Source organism: Furipterus horrens, unplaced genomic scaffold, assembly GCF_987537825.1.
Source record: "Furipterus horrens unplaced genomic scaffold, mFurHor1.1.pri manual_scaffold_4, whole genome shotgun sequence".
NCBI lineage: Eukaryota > Metazoa > Chordata > Mammalia > Chiroptera > Furipteridae > Furipterus > Furipterus horrens.
Genome location: NW_028327174.1, coordinates 119083582 through 119098615, shown reverse-complemented (window position 1 = coordinate 119098615; position 15034 = coordinate 119083582). Strand labels below are relative to the sequence as shown.

Genomic DNA, 15034 nt, shown 5'->3' with positions numbered 1-15034 from the left:
GGGACCCTCCAGAAGCACTGGACAGCCAGGCTCTGAGGGACAAAATCAGACTGCCTTAGCGAGGCCCTACAACACTAGGACACGCCCCTCCAGCATTCTTCCCTAACGACAATAAAAGTAACAGATGAAGAGAAAGACAGATGGGGTTGAGCAGTGCATCCCACAACAGGTGAACCAGGAAGTGCAAAGCCCACAAGTCTCACATCCCAAACCATACCAACTGCACCCCTAAGACTGCAGCCACCGAGGTGTTCTGTGCACAGGTCCTGTCCCCACTGGGGTGGGCTCCACCCATGTTCCCAGGGCTGAGGCAGAATGAGGGCCAGGATAGTCTGCTCCCTTGCCTAGCACCCACTGCTGAGCACATCTAGGCCACCCTCCATGTTCCCTGCTGATCCCTGCCCATGAGTTCCCCACAGCTCACAGCTCAGCCCTCCCCTCTACAGTTCTTTTACTTCCCAGGGACAGTTCCTTCCCACAAGGGGGTATGGTGCCGGGGTTAAGATGATGAATTCAATTCCTCCTCAGATGACTGAAGGACCTCAGGGAACAATGGGGCTGGTCCATTTCTACCAGATCTCCCCACAGCTTCCTGGGCCTATGTCCCTGCCTGGGATTCCCGACCTGCCTCCCAGGCAAGAGCTGGAAAACACCCTCCTTAGAGCTTACAACAAACCACCTGCTGATCCACTCCCGAGAGGATCATGACACTAGGCTAACAGGTGCAGATACAAAGGATTTTACACACATATACACATGATCACTTACACACATCACACAAACCACATGCAAAAGCAATCATGTGCAAACCCAGCACACATGCACTCACAAACACACCACACACGTGCACACCCCCCCACATGCACACATCACACACAGGCACATCACATGTGTGCACATGAGCACACCACACCACACAAACACAGTACGCACACACACACTGCACACATGCACAGGTATAGCAGACATGCAAAGCACATGCTCAGTATGGTCACATTTACCTTGTCTCTGTAAGTGGTTGTGAAGCTCCTCTAAGCACAAGACCGCATCTTCAGGCACCTGCGTTGATGTTCTATGGCTGCTGTAAAACATTATAACAAGCTTAGTGACTGAAAACAACACAAATGTATTATCTGAACAGCCCCGGAGGCCGGAAGACCAACATGGGATGCACTGGGCTAAAATCTAAGAGCTGGCTGTGCTCCTTCAGGAAGCTCTAGGGGAGAATCTGTTTCCTTGAATTTCCCACTGTCCAGAGGCCACCTGCATTCCTGGTCTCCTTCCTCTACCTTCAAAGCCACTGAAGAGGATCAGAACATGCCAACCCCAACAGGCCACTTTGGCATAAGGGTTATTTTGAGCTGCAGGAAATGAGATACAGAAATAGATCCCTGCCATCCCCCCATCTGCTTAAAAGCAGGCTGTAGTTTCCCTTTGTAAAGGTGTTTCATAGACTCCCAGAGGTGAGTCTACTACACAAATACTTTTTAAACCAGCTCTCCTAGTCACCTTCCCATAATTTACTGCCCCTGAAGCCAAACCCCCTTCCCTTTGTCCAGTCACTTCATGATTTCTCGCCCTTTGTTAAAAATGATGTATCAGTCTCAAGATTTTAGGTTTTTATTTCTTTTTCTGTGCTGTCCCTGTGCACTTAACCATATTAAAATCTGTATGCTCTTTCTCTTGTTAATCTGTCATTTGTTTATTTATTTTATTGTTGTTCCATTACAGTTGTCCCAATCTTCCCGTTGCTCTTCACTGTCCCGACCCCCACCCCCCCAGTCAATCCCCACCCTGTTGTTCAGGTCCATGGGTCAATTTTATACTAGTTCCTGGACTAGCCACTTCCTCTTCATTCTCCTCTTCTCCCCTCCCCGCTCCCCCTGGGCACTGTCATTCTGTCCCTCGTTCACATGCCACTGGTTGTATTTCGCTCATTTGCTTGTTTTGTTCATTAGGTTCCTGTATTAGGTGACATCACATGGTATTTGTCATTTGCCACCTGGCTTATTTCACTCAACATAATTCTCTCTGGTTCCATCCATGCTGTTGTGAAATGTAGGAGTTCCTTCTTCCTTTCTGCTGCTTAGTATTCCATTGTGCAAATATGCCACAGTTTTTTGATACACTCTTCCAAAGATGGGCACTTAGGCTGTTTCCAGCACTTGGCTATTATAAATAGCGCTGCTATGAACACAGAGGTGCATAGGTTCTTTTGAATTGGTGTTTCAGGATTCTTTGGGTATAATCCCAGCAGTGGAACTGCTGGATCAAAAAGTAGTTCCCATTTTTAGTTTTTTGAGGAAATTCCATGTTGTTTTCCATAGTGGCTGCACCAGTCTGCATTCCTGCCAACACTGCACTAGGGTACCCTTTTCTTCACATCCTCGCCAGCACTTGTTGTTTGTTGATTTGCTTATGATGGAAGTTCTGACTGGTGTGAAGTGGTATCTCATTGTGGTTTTTATTTGCATCTCTCTGATGGCTAGTGATGTTGAGCATCCTTTCATATGCCTATGGGCCCTCTGTATGTCTTACTTGGAGAAGTGTCTGTTCAGGTCCTTTGTCAACTCTTTAATTGGATTGTCTGTCTTCCTGGTGTTGAGTTGTAGAAGTTCTTTATAGTTTTGGAGATCTCACCCTTGTCCAAGGTATCGTTGGCAAATGCATTTTTCCATACAGTTGGTTCCCTTTTCATCTTGCTGATGTTTTCTTTAGCTGAGCAGAAACTCTTTAGTTTGATGTAGTCCCATTTACTTATTCTTTCCTTTATTTCCCTTGCCCTAGGAGATAAATCAGTGAAAATACTGCTGCATGGAATATCTGAAAATTTCCTGCCTATGTTTTCCTCTAGGACTTTTATGGTGTCACTGCTTACAGTCTGATGCTGGAAATCAAGGTTCCTAAACTGAGGCATATTCTCATGCCTCTCGGTCCAGGTGTTCTATGACCCGAGCTGGCGAGCTGGACTCGCTGGCGCCGACAGTCTTTGACTGATCAGGCCTCAGGGTTTCAAGACATTCTGTGACTTAAAAGAAATTTTGCTGAGTACTCCATCCTCCCTGATGTTGACAAGGAAACCAAAGTCGAGTACAGGTAGTGCTTAACCTTGCGAGCTTTCTGTTAATGTTTAAGGAACAGTGTAACCATTCCCACAGTCTTAAAAGAATAGATGATTGAATTCCTGTTTTTGAATCTATAGATGATATATAGTTTTGTTTGTCAGAAAACATTCTTTATAGGTTATATATTAACCTCCTTTTGTTGTAATCCCAAGTAAGGAATTGTATATTGTAATCAATATTGGAATGTGCCTGTGAGCTCATTCCTTGCTCTCCCTATTGATTTCTATTTTTAGTATACTTGTAAAACTCAATAAAAGGAGAAGTCTTTGCGCTGCTCATTGCTGACCTGCCAGAGTGTGCGACAGCCCTCCAACCGACTCATTCTCTCTGCTGGAATTACTGCTGCGTCTTCGACTATATTTAATACAACACAGTTAAGTCTTTGATCCATCTTGAGCTTATTCTGGTATATGGTGTAAGTTGGTGGTCTAGTTTCATTTTTTTTTGCATGTCCCTTTCCATTTCCCCCAACACCATTTGTTGAAGAGGTTATTTTCACTCCGTTTTATACTCCTGACCCCTTTGTCAAATGATAATTTACCATAGAGACCTGGGCTTATTTCTGGACTCTCTATTCTGTTCCATTTGATCTATTTGTTCTTATGCCAGTAACAGACTGTTTTGATTAATGTAGTCTTGTAACATAGTTTGATATCAGGTATTGTGATTCCTCCTACTTTTTCTTTTTCAGGATTACTGAGGCTATTTGGGGTTATTTTTGGTTTCATATAAATTTTTGAAGTATTATAGCTCTGTGAAATATGTCATTGGTACTTTAATAAGGATTGCATTGAATCTATAAATTTTCTTGGGTAGTATGGTCATTTTAATGATGTTAAGTCTTCCCATCCACGAGCATGGTATATGCTTCCATTTATTTGTATCTTCCTTAACTTCTTTCTTCAGTGCTCTGTAGTTTTCTGAGCATGGGTCTTTTACTTCCTTGTTTAAGTTTATTCCTTAGTACTTTTATTTTTCTTGTTGCTACAGTAAAGGAGATTTTTTTCCTAGTTTCTGTTTCTGATATTTTATTGTTGGTGTACAGAATTGCCTTCGATTTCTGACTATTGGCTTTGCACCCTGCTATTTTTCCAAATTTACTTATTAGGTCTAGTAGTTTTTACGTGGAGTCTGTAGGATATTCTATGTACACTATTTGTCTGCAAATAATGAGTTTTACTACCTCCTTTCCAATTTGGATGACGTTTATTTCTTTTTATTTTCTGATTGCTGTGACTAGAACTTCCAAAACGATGTTGAATGGAAGTGGGGAGAGTAAACATCCTTGTCTTTGTTCCTCATCTTATGGGCAAAGCTGTCAGTTTTTGCCCATTGTGTATGATGTTGGTTGCAGGTTTCTCATATATAGCCTTTATTATATTGAGGTATTCTCCCTTTATTCCCACTTTGCTGACAGTTTTTATCATAAATGGGTGCTGTATTTTATCAAATGTTTTTCAGCGTCTATTGATATCATAACTTTTTTCTTTCATTTTGTTTATATGACGAATTATGTTTGTTGATTTGAAAATATTATCCCATCCTTGCATCCTAGATCCCACCTGATCATGGTGTGTGATCTTTTTAATGTATTGCTGGATCTGGTTTTCCGGTATTTTGTTGAGGATTTTAACATCTATGTTCATCAGTGATATTGGGCTATAGTTTTCTCTCTTCATTGTGTCTTGACCTGGTTTTGGTACTAGGATAATGCTGGCCTCATAGAAAGGACTTGGGAGTCTTCCCTCTTCTTGGATTTTTTGGAATAGTCTGAGAAGGATAGGAGTTGGTTCTTCCCTAAATGTTCAGTAAAATTCACCTGTGAAGCCATCTGGTCCAGGGCTTTAGTGTCCAGGAGTGTTTTTGTTAGTGATTCAATTTCACTTGTTGTTATCAGTCTATTCAGGATTTTTGCTTCTTCTTGATTCAGTTTTGGAAGATTATATGTTTCCAGAAAATTGTCCCTTTCACCCAGGTTGTCAAATTTCTTGTCATATAGTTGTTTGTAGTAATTTCTTACAATCCTTTGTATTTCTGTGATATTGATTGTGACTTCTTCTCTTCCATTTCTACTTTTATTTATTTGGGTCCTCTCTTTTTCTCTTAATGAACCTGGCAAAAGGCTTGTCAATTCTGTTTATCTTTTCAAAGAACCAGCTCCTGGATTTATTGATCCTTTGAATTGTTCATTTAGCCTCTATGTCATTTAATTCTGCTCAGATCTTGCTTATTTCCTTCCTTTTACTCACTATGGACTTTGTTATTGTTTCTCTAGTTCTTGTAGATATAGAGTTATGTTGTTTATTTGAGATTCTTCTATCTTCTTTAGATAGGCCTGTATTGCTATGAATGTCCCTCTCAGGACTCCCTTCACTATGTCCCATAGGTTTTGGGCTGTTGAGTGTTCATTATCATTTGTTTCCATAAAGTTTTTGATTTCTTCCTTAATCTCATTGTTAACCCATCCATTGTTTAATAGCATGTTATTCAGTCTCCATGAATTTGAATGATTTTGGGTTTTTTCTTGAGCTTGATTTCTATTTTCAAGCCGCTGTTATCTGAAAAGATTCTTGATATGATTTCGATTTTCTGGAATGTGTTGCGGCTTGTTTTGTGTACTACCACATGGTCTATCTTTGAAAACGTTCCATGTGCATTTGGAAAAAGAATGTGTATTTTGCTTCTTTGGGGTGAAAGGTTCTGTATATATCAATTAAGGTCATTTAATCTATAGAGTGTTGTTTAATGCCACAATTTCCTTGTTGTTTCTTTGCTTGGAAGATCTGTCCATGTTGTCAATGGGGTGTTAAAATCCCCTACTATCAGTGTGTTGTCATCGATAGCCTTCTTGAAGTCCTTCAAGATTTTCATTATATATTTCGATGCTCCTATGTGGGGCCATATATGTTTCCAATGGTTATATCTTCTTGATGGACTGTTTTCGTAAGCATTATGAAATGTCCTTCTTTATCTCTTTTTATGGCCTTTGCTGTGAAATCTATTTTGTCTGATACAAGTATTGCTACCCCAGCTTTTTTCATGTCTGTTTGTTGACATATTTTTTCCATCCCTTCACTTTCAGTCTGTGTAAATCTTTCGTTTTGAGGAGGGTCTCTTGTAGACAGCCAGATAATCCAGATCATCTCCTCATCTCGAGATCCTTGATCACAGGTGCCAAGTTCCTTTACCATGTACAGTAACATATTTGAAGGTTCCAGAGATTAAAACGGGGACTTCTTTAGGAGTCACTATTCTGCATCCTGCAAACCCCTAGCAGAACCCAACTGCCACTCAGTGATGTGGCTCAGTGTGGGCACAACTGCTAATTTTTTCTAGAAAAAAAAATAGTTTTTTTAGGTAGTCTCTCAATTCCTCAATGCTGGGAAGTAATTAATATATAATTTTAAATCCTGGAAAGTCCAAACAAAACCTGTCTGCTACTGAGGACTAATGTTAGCTGGCTGAGAGCTGAGAGCCGATCTGTCAGGAGGGGGCATGGTGGAGAAAGTGCAGGCTGCTGCGAACCCTCCAGGAGGTGCTGTGGGAGGGGCCAACACAGACCTCCACAGCTAGGAAAGGTAAGGATAAAGGAAATCATAAGGTAGTATTAATTTTAAGAATGCTAGTTGAATAAAAATGCAAATGACTGCTAACTGAAACTGGAAAATGACAAGGAAACCAGAACATTCCATGGCAATCTTGATTAGATTAGTCATTCAGATGCAAATTTTACCCCAATTCTGGAAGGACCACAAGCACACTCATTCAGAGCCCCAGTCCACAGCTCAACACTTTCCTGCAACTGTTTCTTTTTATGTGGCCCCAGACACTGGTGGTGGCTTGCAAGTAGGCATTGTGGAGTTTCTGGATTATTGTTTGCTCTCTTTGCCCCCCAGCACTATTTTCCAGGAATAGCGCTCGCCTCAGTTCTCCAACTTTCACACACGTGGGCTACAGTGGACACAGTCTCTGGCATGCTCCTCACAACCAGAACTATGTTTCAAAGGAGACTGTGGCCGGCACCCACACCTGCTTCTTTATGTGGACCCATTGGGGCCTTGAGCCAGTCTCAAAGATCTCACCCACACCTGCTCTCCTGGCCACCAGCTCCTGGAAGGCCTGGCCTTAGCATCCCCTCATGGCCACTATACTGGTGACAGGCTAGTCAGTGCCCGCTGCCTCCACCTGCTTCCTTCCATGTGACATGGAGAAACCAAGAGATGGAAGCAATCCAAACGAGAAAGGAGGCAGCCAACACTCCCAGCCCCCTGTCCATAGAGGTGTACAGGGGAATCTGGATCAGCTTCCCAGGGGAAGGACCCAGGAGCAGCCCAGGCCAGGGGAGTGTGTGCCCAGAGTCACAGCCTCACCCTGGATGCTTGCTAACCAACTGCACGAACAAACAAACTTCTCAGAGAGACTCCTCTCATCCTTGAGGAAGGCGGCTGGCCGTTCAGACAGGTCATTTCTGGGCAGAGGGTAAGAGGATGCCTGCTGGCTTACTCACTCAACCCTACTCAGCTGAGCCCTGAGAACTGGGAAAATGAAAGTCCATCCATGTGAATAACAAGGAAACTCATTATTCTTTCATAATGTGCTAGGTGCTCAGAGTCCTCATCAGTAAAATGGGGCTGATCATACATGACCCCAGTTATTCAGGGGATTAAATGAGATCACACACATCAAGCACTCAAAACAAAAAATCACACTCTGACTTTTATACATCCTGGGCCTACTAGTTTGTAGGTCCTCTTGGATTTTTCTAGTAAAAAGTAACACATCATACCATCTGTAAAGAAAAAAGAAACAGGAAGAAATGCTGGGCCTCTGGCAACAAACCCTGCTGCCAGGCCCAGTGGCCTCACCTCTGCAACATCCACGCTGGCCACAGGGAGGATGGTGCCCAGCACAGACCAGTCTGGCATGGACAGCCCATCCTCATGGGGACCTCTGCTGCCTCGGGTGTCTATCCTGACATCTGGGGGGCTCCAGAATGCAGTCTGGGTGGGGCTTTGGAGATAGGACTTAGGCAGCTGGGCCTACTTGGCCACAACAAGGCTCCGTTCAGAGTGCGACAAGGCCTGCAGTGAGCCTCCCCTTGGGCCATGGGACAGGCTGGCCCCATTTTTGTCTCATTGAATGGCAGGCTGTGCAAGATGTGGGCCTGACTATTGTCCTATGTGGACTCATTCAGGGGAGCAGGGCAGGGCCCAGCCAGGCTGAGGAAGGGAGAAGGAGCTCCTGTCCCCAGAAGAAAGGCACCTCAGAGCCTTGTAGAGAGGAGAAAGGGTCCTGCCAATGCCATGGCCCCTCAGTGCTCAAGGATCATGCAGACCAGTCACAGAGGTCTCTACAGGCCTCAAGGCTCTAGGGAGGAGACGGGCAAGCTGCCCTTTTCCCTGGCTCTCCCGCAGGGCCCCGAGCAAGCCAATCAGCTCCTCTGAGTGGCAGTGTCCAACCTTGAAAAGGGGGAGAGTTGAGGTGCCTGTTTGTCCTTTGGCAGAGGGTGAGTGAGGAGGTGATGGGACCAAAGTGCTTCCCCACAGAGCAGCTCCCAGCACAGCTGGTGGGGTGAAACCAATATGGGAATCAGGTATTGGTAAAGGCACCTCTTTTTTCCCGGCTTCCCACTGTTCTCCCACCAGTGGGCCACACCCAGGGAACATCGCATGGTGTCTGTGAGGGGTGGGCCGGGTGCACTGGGTGTCCCTGAAAAACTGCAGGGCCTGGGAGGAGACACAGCATGGGGATGCTAGGGCCCACACCTGGTAGTGAACAAACATGAGGAGTTGGGCAGTGGTCAGGGAGGCTTGTCCAGATCTCAACTCCACAGGTTCAGTCTGCAAGATCCTGGCCTGCAACCTGCGTGCACCCCTTCCCCGCAGCCTGCAGCATTGTGGCAGCTCTCACTGCTGCCATGTGAGGGGAGGGCATAGATCTGAAACACAAAAGTGCTCAGTGACAATGGACACCCACCCATGTGTGCCATCGTGACAGGATCCTAGTGCCCACCTCAGTTCACGACAGTCACCAGAACAGAGTGGTGATGTGTCCAGTGCTGCAGAAAGCAGGACTGTGACCTGTGTGGGCACACATAACTGTTACAACACAGTGAGTATGACTCTTGGTCCATAGCAAGACAGGGACTGGCTACATCTATCTGATGGCAGATACTACCCTAGCAGGACAAAAACTTGTGTGGGTCCCAGAACCCAAGTCTAAAATCCCCTAAACCAGAAACAAAGGCTCCAGTCCATCCACCCACTGAAATAAGCAGTGCCAGGAGGCTGCCAGCATGGCTGACCTTACCCCCATCCAACAGGATGGTTTCTCATAATCCAGAGACCACGGGACCAGGCCACTCGTCGAGAGACACAGATGTGACAAGAAGGAGCAATGATGCAGACCCCTCAAGGACAGGCCGCCTGATCCCAGGCATCTGTCCCAGCGACCTCTCCCATCTCCTTCTCCCTTACGGAGCCTCTGGTGGCAACGCCCTACGCATCTGGCTCAGAGGTGAGAGGCAGGACATGCCTGGTGGCCACGGCCAGTGCTAACGTGGCTCAGTGAGCATGTCACACCCAGCCTGGCTTGAGGACAACTCTCAGAGCTTCCTAGGGCCTTGTCACAATTCCAGAAAGGTGTGCTGGACAATGTTTGACCAGGGAACCAGGTGACTGTGTGTGAAATTAGAGAAAATATTAATCCACCCCATTGTAAATTCAAAGCTTGTCCTAGCAAACTGGCATTATAAAAACACCTTATTCTGTCAAACAAAGAATGTTTCTGGCTTTAAAGACATTTGAGGAAATGAACTCAAGTATTCTTTATATTCTTTGGCTAGAATTATATGTATATATTTTTGATCCACAGTTGGGAATCAGAGGACTGACATAAGTTATATGTGGATTTTCAACTGCGTGGGTGGTTGGTGCCCCTAACCCCCACCTTGTTCAGCTGTAATTTATGTACAGAGTGGAGCAAAAGTAGGTTTACAGTTGTGAGTACACGAAACACAGTGTTTATCCTTATATTATTATTTATTAGTTATCATTATTTTTCATACGAATAACTGTAAATCTACTTTTGCCTCATACTGTATTTAAAAACTTTTGTGAAGTCTGTAGTATGTTTTACAATAGTAGGATATTTTCATAGATTTGCTACATATGAATATCTGTTTTAAAGAACAGGGTTTTTTGAGTCCTCTTTATCTTTAAGATCTAGCTACTGAGAGTGAAACCACTCTGGTCTGCAAATTGCCCGTGAAATAATTAGCTCTGATGGCAGTTTTCTAAAGCAGCAATAATGTTAAAAGAAACACTTACACTTGGGGAAATATATTTCTTCTGTGATTAAAAGTATCACAAAAACAAGGTGCCCAGGAGAAGCTATGGTTTCATACAGCAGCCTTCACCATGCAGTTACGTGATACAAACTCTGATCCCACTTCTGTCTGAAAATGCTCCAGGCACAGCATAAGCTCAACAGACAGATCTGAAGTTCACCTCAGCCCACCAGAGCCTTGGGCCTAACTGCCTCCAAGGGTCGGCTGGATTCACGGAGGAAGGCGGGAGAAGTGCCTATTTTTAAAAACCTATTTGCAGGTACTGCAGGTACTGCAGGTAGTGTACGTTCCCTTTTTAAAAAGTTACCAAAAAATCCACTGTAAAAATTTTGGTCAAATGAAAAACCAATCACCCATGTTCAATTAGAGTTCACCACATCTTAGTATGAATTTTAAGTATTAATCCACCCAAACTAGCCCAAGAATGCATGTACAACTGTGCTGTCGGGGCACAGCCACCAAGGGCACACCACGGCTGGCGTGAGGAAAGGCACCAGACGCAGGCACCTGCCTTCAGTTTCACCAAGGGCAGTGCAGACACACAGCAGCACATCAGTGGCTCAGCACCCGCCACCTGCGCCGGGACATGCGGCATCTCTCCTGTGCATCCCTGACCCCTCACCTACACCCACCCCAGGCATCACCATTCTTGGCCCCACAGAACCCCTTGGCCCTGACCTCTGCTTGGGCTCCTTCCACACATCAGCCACCCAGGGCGTCCTCCCCACCCTTCATATGCAGCTCAGGTCCCTCTAGGTAAGTGCTCCTGATCTCCTAGGAGAAAGGAGGATCTCAGGGCGTCTGCTTGATGAACATGCCACTTGGAAGGGGTGCCCAGAGGGCCTGTGTGGTGTGTGGGCCATCGTCCTATTGGGGGAAACATAAGTTTCTGAGGCAGAGAACCCAAAGGCCCTGAGGGGAGACAGCCTTGTACACTGGGGACACAGCTCAGAGAGCAACGTGGCTGGAGTGCTGACATCAGAGGGCTGACCCTGAGTTTGGCCACAGTGCCTATGGCCCTGCTGTGTCATGATGCCCTGGCCATGGGAAGGGGAGCCTGGAAGCAAGAGAAGGTGAAGAGGCACCAACCCCCTAGCCCTGGGTGCTCCTCCTCAGGGCTGTAGGGTCCAGAATGTGAAGCCCCTTCACCCACTGTGATGGTGGCTGCTTCCTTCTCACAGAGAGAGATCCCTGGATTCCTCTCGCCATTTCAACTTCCAGGGCAGTCCGATGCTTTCCGCTTCTGGCTTTCCTCACTGGATCCGCACTAAAACCCCATTAAACTGTGGCCTCCGATCAGCAACATCACACCAAGATCCACTGATAGGACAAAGGGGGCTGGCCAGAGGGGAAGCTGTGACTCGGGAGGGCGGGGAGTAGGTGGGTATGGGGGGACAGGCAGTGCCTCCTACAGTCCCACAGCTGTGTTTACATGACTCTTATCCCACTGGACACACGGCTCTGTGTGCACACGGCTGAATCATGTGGGTTATGACATGGAGACTGTCACAAGCGAGGCCGGCAGGCTGCTATATTACCACAGGCCCAGACCTGGCCAGGGCATCACAGTGACCATGTATCCTTCCCCCACCTGCTGGCCACAGCCTTTGGTCCTCAATTTGGTTCACCTCCCTCATGTGGCCTGGGTCCCAGTGGGTGGGACAGAGGCCAGAGTCGTGCAGTGCCCACCCACAGTGACACTGACGGGAAAGGAGCGCCTTCGATTTCAGTCTGAGGTACAAACGGCTCTCTGCAAGGAGCTCTGAGCCTCCTGTGCTGGGTGTAAAGCACAGGAGAAATTACAAGACAGCCAGGTGCCCGCAGGGCCTGAGAGGAGTCAGCTTTTCTTGGCAAGAAGGGGAAGGGCCTGCCTCGCCAGTCACCTCCTCTGCCATCTGAAAATATGGAGTGCAGGGTAAAATTCAGAAAGAAACGAGTTGCCTTTCAGCAGGTACCACAGTAAGCAAACAATCAGTACACCCCTGCCCCCACCCTGTTGAGCTCTCCTGTCCATACACATGTAGGCGTCATAGTCCCTGCAGCCCTTGCCCAGGAAGAAAAAGACCACACCACTGGGCACAGAGTCGGTCGTAGTGCCTGGTTCCCAAACCCCCATCGACAGTGTGCCGGGCACTGTCGGCACCCTCAAGGACAGTCCTGACACACGGCCACTCCCCATGTCTAGATGGCGAGAGACACCCACAAAAACACATTGGAGAGAGGGCAGACGCCAGTCCTACACCAGCACCGACTGTTCCCTGTCCTCCTGCCTTCTCCCCGTGGGGCCAGCTTCCCATCCTCCTCTCAAAGGGGGGCTCCTGGTTCACCTTCCCCCGACCTCGGAGCAGATGTGCCAAGTCTGGTTGTTCCTGCAGAAACTTCAGTCACACAGGTGTCTGTGAGACAAATGAGCCTGCTCTGCGAGGTGCATCCTAGACCATACCTGTCCGTGACTGCCACCTGTGAAGCAGGCTGGGCCACCAGTAGCTGCCAAAGGAGGACTTGCTCAGGACACAGAGTGACTGGACAGCCCCAGGCCTGCAATGCATATAAATGTTCCACCCAACCCCACACCCACCCCTGCTGAGGCTGGCTTCCGTATGTGAGTCTGCTAGTCGTCAGGCCTGGGTGGGGCTGAGTGTGTGAACATCCAGGTACTCTTCCACTTGCAGGGTGGGCAGGATCAGGGCCCCAAGAGGGTAAGCCCTGACCTCCCCAGGGTCCCAGCATGGGTGTGGCCAGTCCCACTTGGGCAGCACATCGGGAAGTCAGTCACAGAGGGCACCTGAGGGACACAGAAGGCACCTGATGGACAGAGAGTGCACTTGTAGACACCTAGCGAATTTGAGTCAGTGCCAAGGCGTGAGTTCCTGAGGGTAGCCAAAGTCAGACACAGGGAACCTGGAATAGCAACATTTGCACGTGCCAAGGGTACATGTACCCCGCCATATATTTCATGCCTCACCATGCACAGAATAAGAACACCCATGCCCAAAGAAACCCACGCCATGCCATGTCCCGGAGCTGGTATAATGTGTTACCCTTTCACTCCCCAATGATAAACTTGCTCTCTGCTCAGTGCCTTATTCCTTGGATATGAGTATTTTACTTGTTTAATAATCGTTTAAAATTCTGTGTGCAGAAGGATAATTTTACACAGCATGATGGTCTCTGCATCCTGTTTCACCTCGTTCTCCCTCGACATCCACCCTACCTTCCTCCCCACTGCCAAAGGCAGGACAGCCATTATGTGTCCACCCAAATCATCCTCTGCCCAGAGCTATGAGAAACATGTGAACATGTACATGGAATCATGAGTGCATGTGCAGGAATGCTCCTGTAACACCCATGGGGCAACACAGAGCACAATTGGGGAGGCCCCCTCACCAGCTCCACTACACAGCTGCTACTTATGTGACGTGAGCACATGGAAGACAAGCCAGTGGGATGGAAGGGAGAAGCCCCTGAGAAGAACTAGTTTATACGAGACCATAAGACACCACAGAGTTGAAGTTCAACTCACTGATCAAAGGAATGGATTACTGAATAGTTAGTGCTGACACCCTGGAAGGAAATCTAATTGGACTTCCCTCCTTCAAACATCTTATTCCATATTACGCAAAAGCATTCTAGACATGCTCAAGAGCTGAATTCAAGTATACAAAACAGTAACATGTCAGCCAGGGGATCCAGAGAGAGCTGGGTCATCTTCCTAACAAATACAGGTACCTAGAAGTCATAGAGAGAGATATATTCAAATGTAAAGTGATTTAACCTTGATGGCAAATGACACATTAATTAAAAGTAAGTAGCAAACAACAGAATTGGGAATAGATATTTTTAATGCATAAGAGAACCATTAATTTCTGTAACAAACAGCCACTACAAGAGGGTGAGAGAGGGAAAGACATTCTGAGAGGAACATGGGCAAAGAACATCATAGGCAAGTCACAGATGAAGGAATGCAAACCTCTCAGGAACTTCAAGCAAAGATCCTAAGCTCACGAGGACTCAGAGAGACACACGTCAAGTAACAAAGGTGCCCTCCCCGGAGACAAAGTGGAAAGACACACCCACTGCTGGGGGAGCAGGCTGGGCTCACATACGAAAAGACGAGCTATTACATCTTTTCAAAAACTGATCTGGCAAGAGCTATAAAACAAACAAGCACACACCCAGGCCCAGCAGTGACATGAACTAAATAATGGCCTCATGTATGTGACCAGGGTATTTCCGGTAGCACTGTTCATACTAGCCGTGTTTTTTTCCTGTGGCAGCTCTAACAACCACAAACAGGTAGCTTAGAACGGAAGTCTATTCTCTCACAGTTCTGGAAGTCAAAAGTCAAAAGTCTGAAATCAGTTTCACTGGCCTGAAATCAAGGTGTTACCAGGGCCCACTCCCTCCACAGGCTCCGGAGGTGAATCCTTCCTGCCTCTTCCAGCTTCTGGTGGCTGCTGGCAGTCCTTGGTTATTGGCCACTGTATCAATGAGGATCCCCAGAGAAATAGAAGAGAACAATTTATTATAATGAGTCAAATCACATGATCACAGAGGCTGA

The 15034-nt window shown here is 46.6% G+C and overlaps 1 protein-coding gene across 1 annotated transcript in view; it reads right to left on the bottom strand.

Annotated features, from left to right (window-relative positions):
• The window catches only part of LOC150012732 (semaphorin-4D-like), a 94989-nt gene that overhangs the window by 43265 nt on the left and 36690 nt on the right, over positions 1 to 15034 (bottom strand). The window contains exon 2 of the mRNA XM_090273978.1: positions 1002 to 1081. The gene's annotated coding sequence lies outside the window, so the exon portion shown is untranslated. The remainder of the gene's footprint in view (positions 1 to 1001; positions 1082 to 15034) is intronic.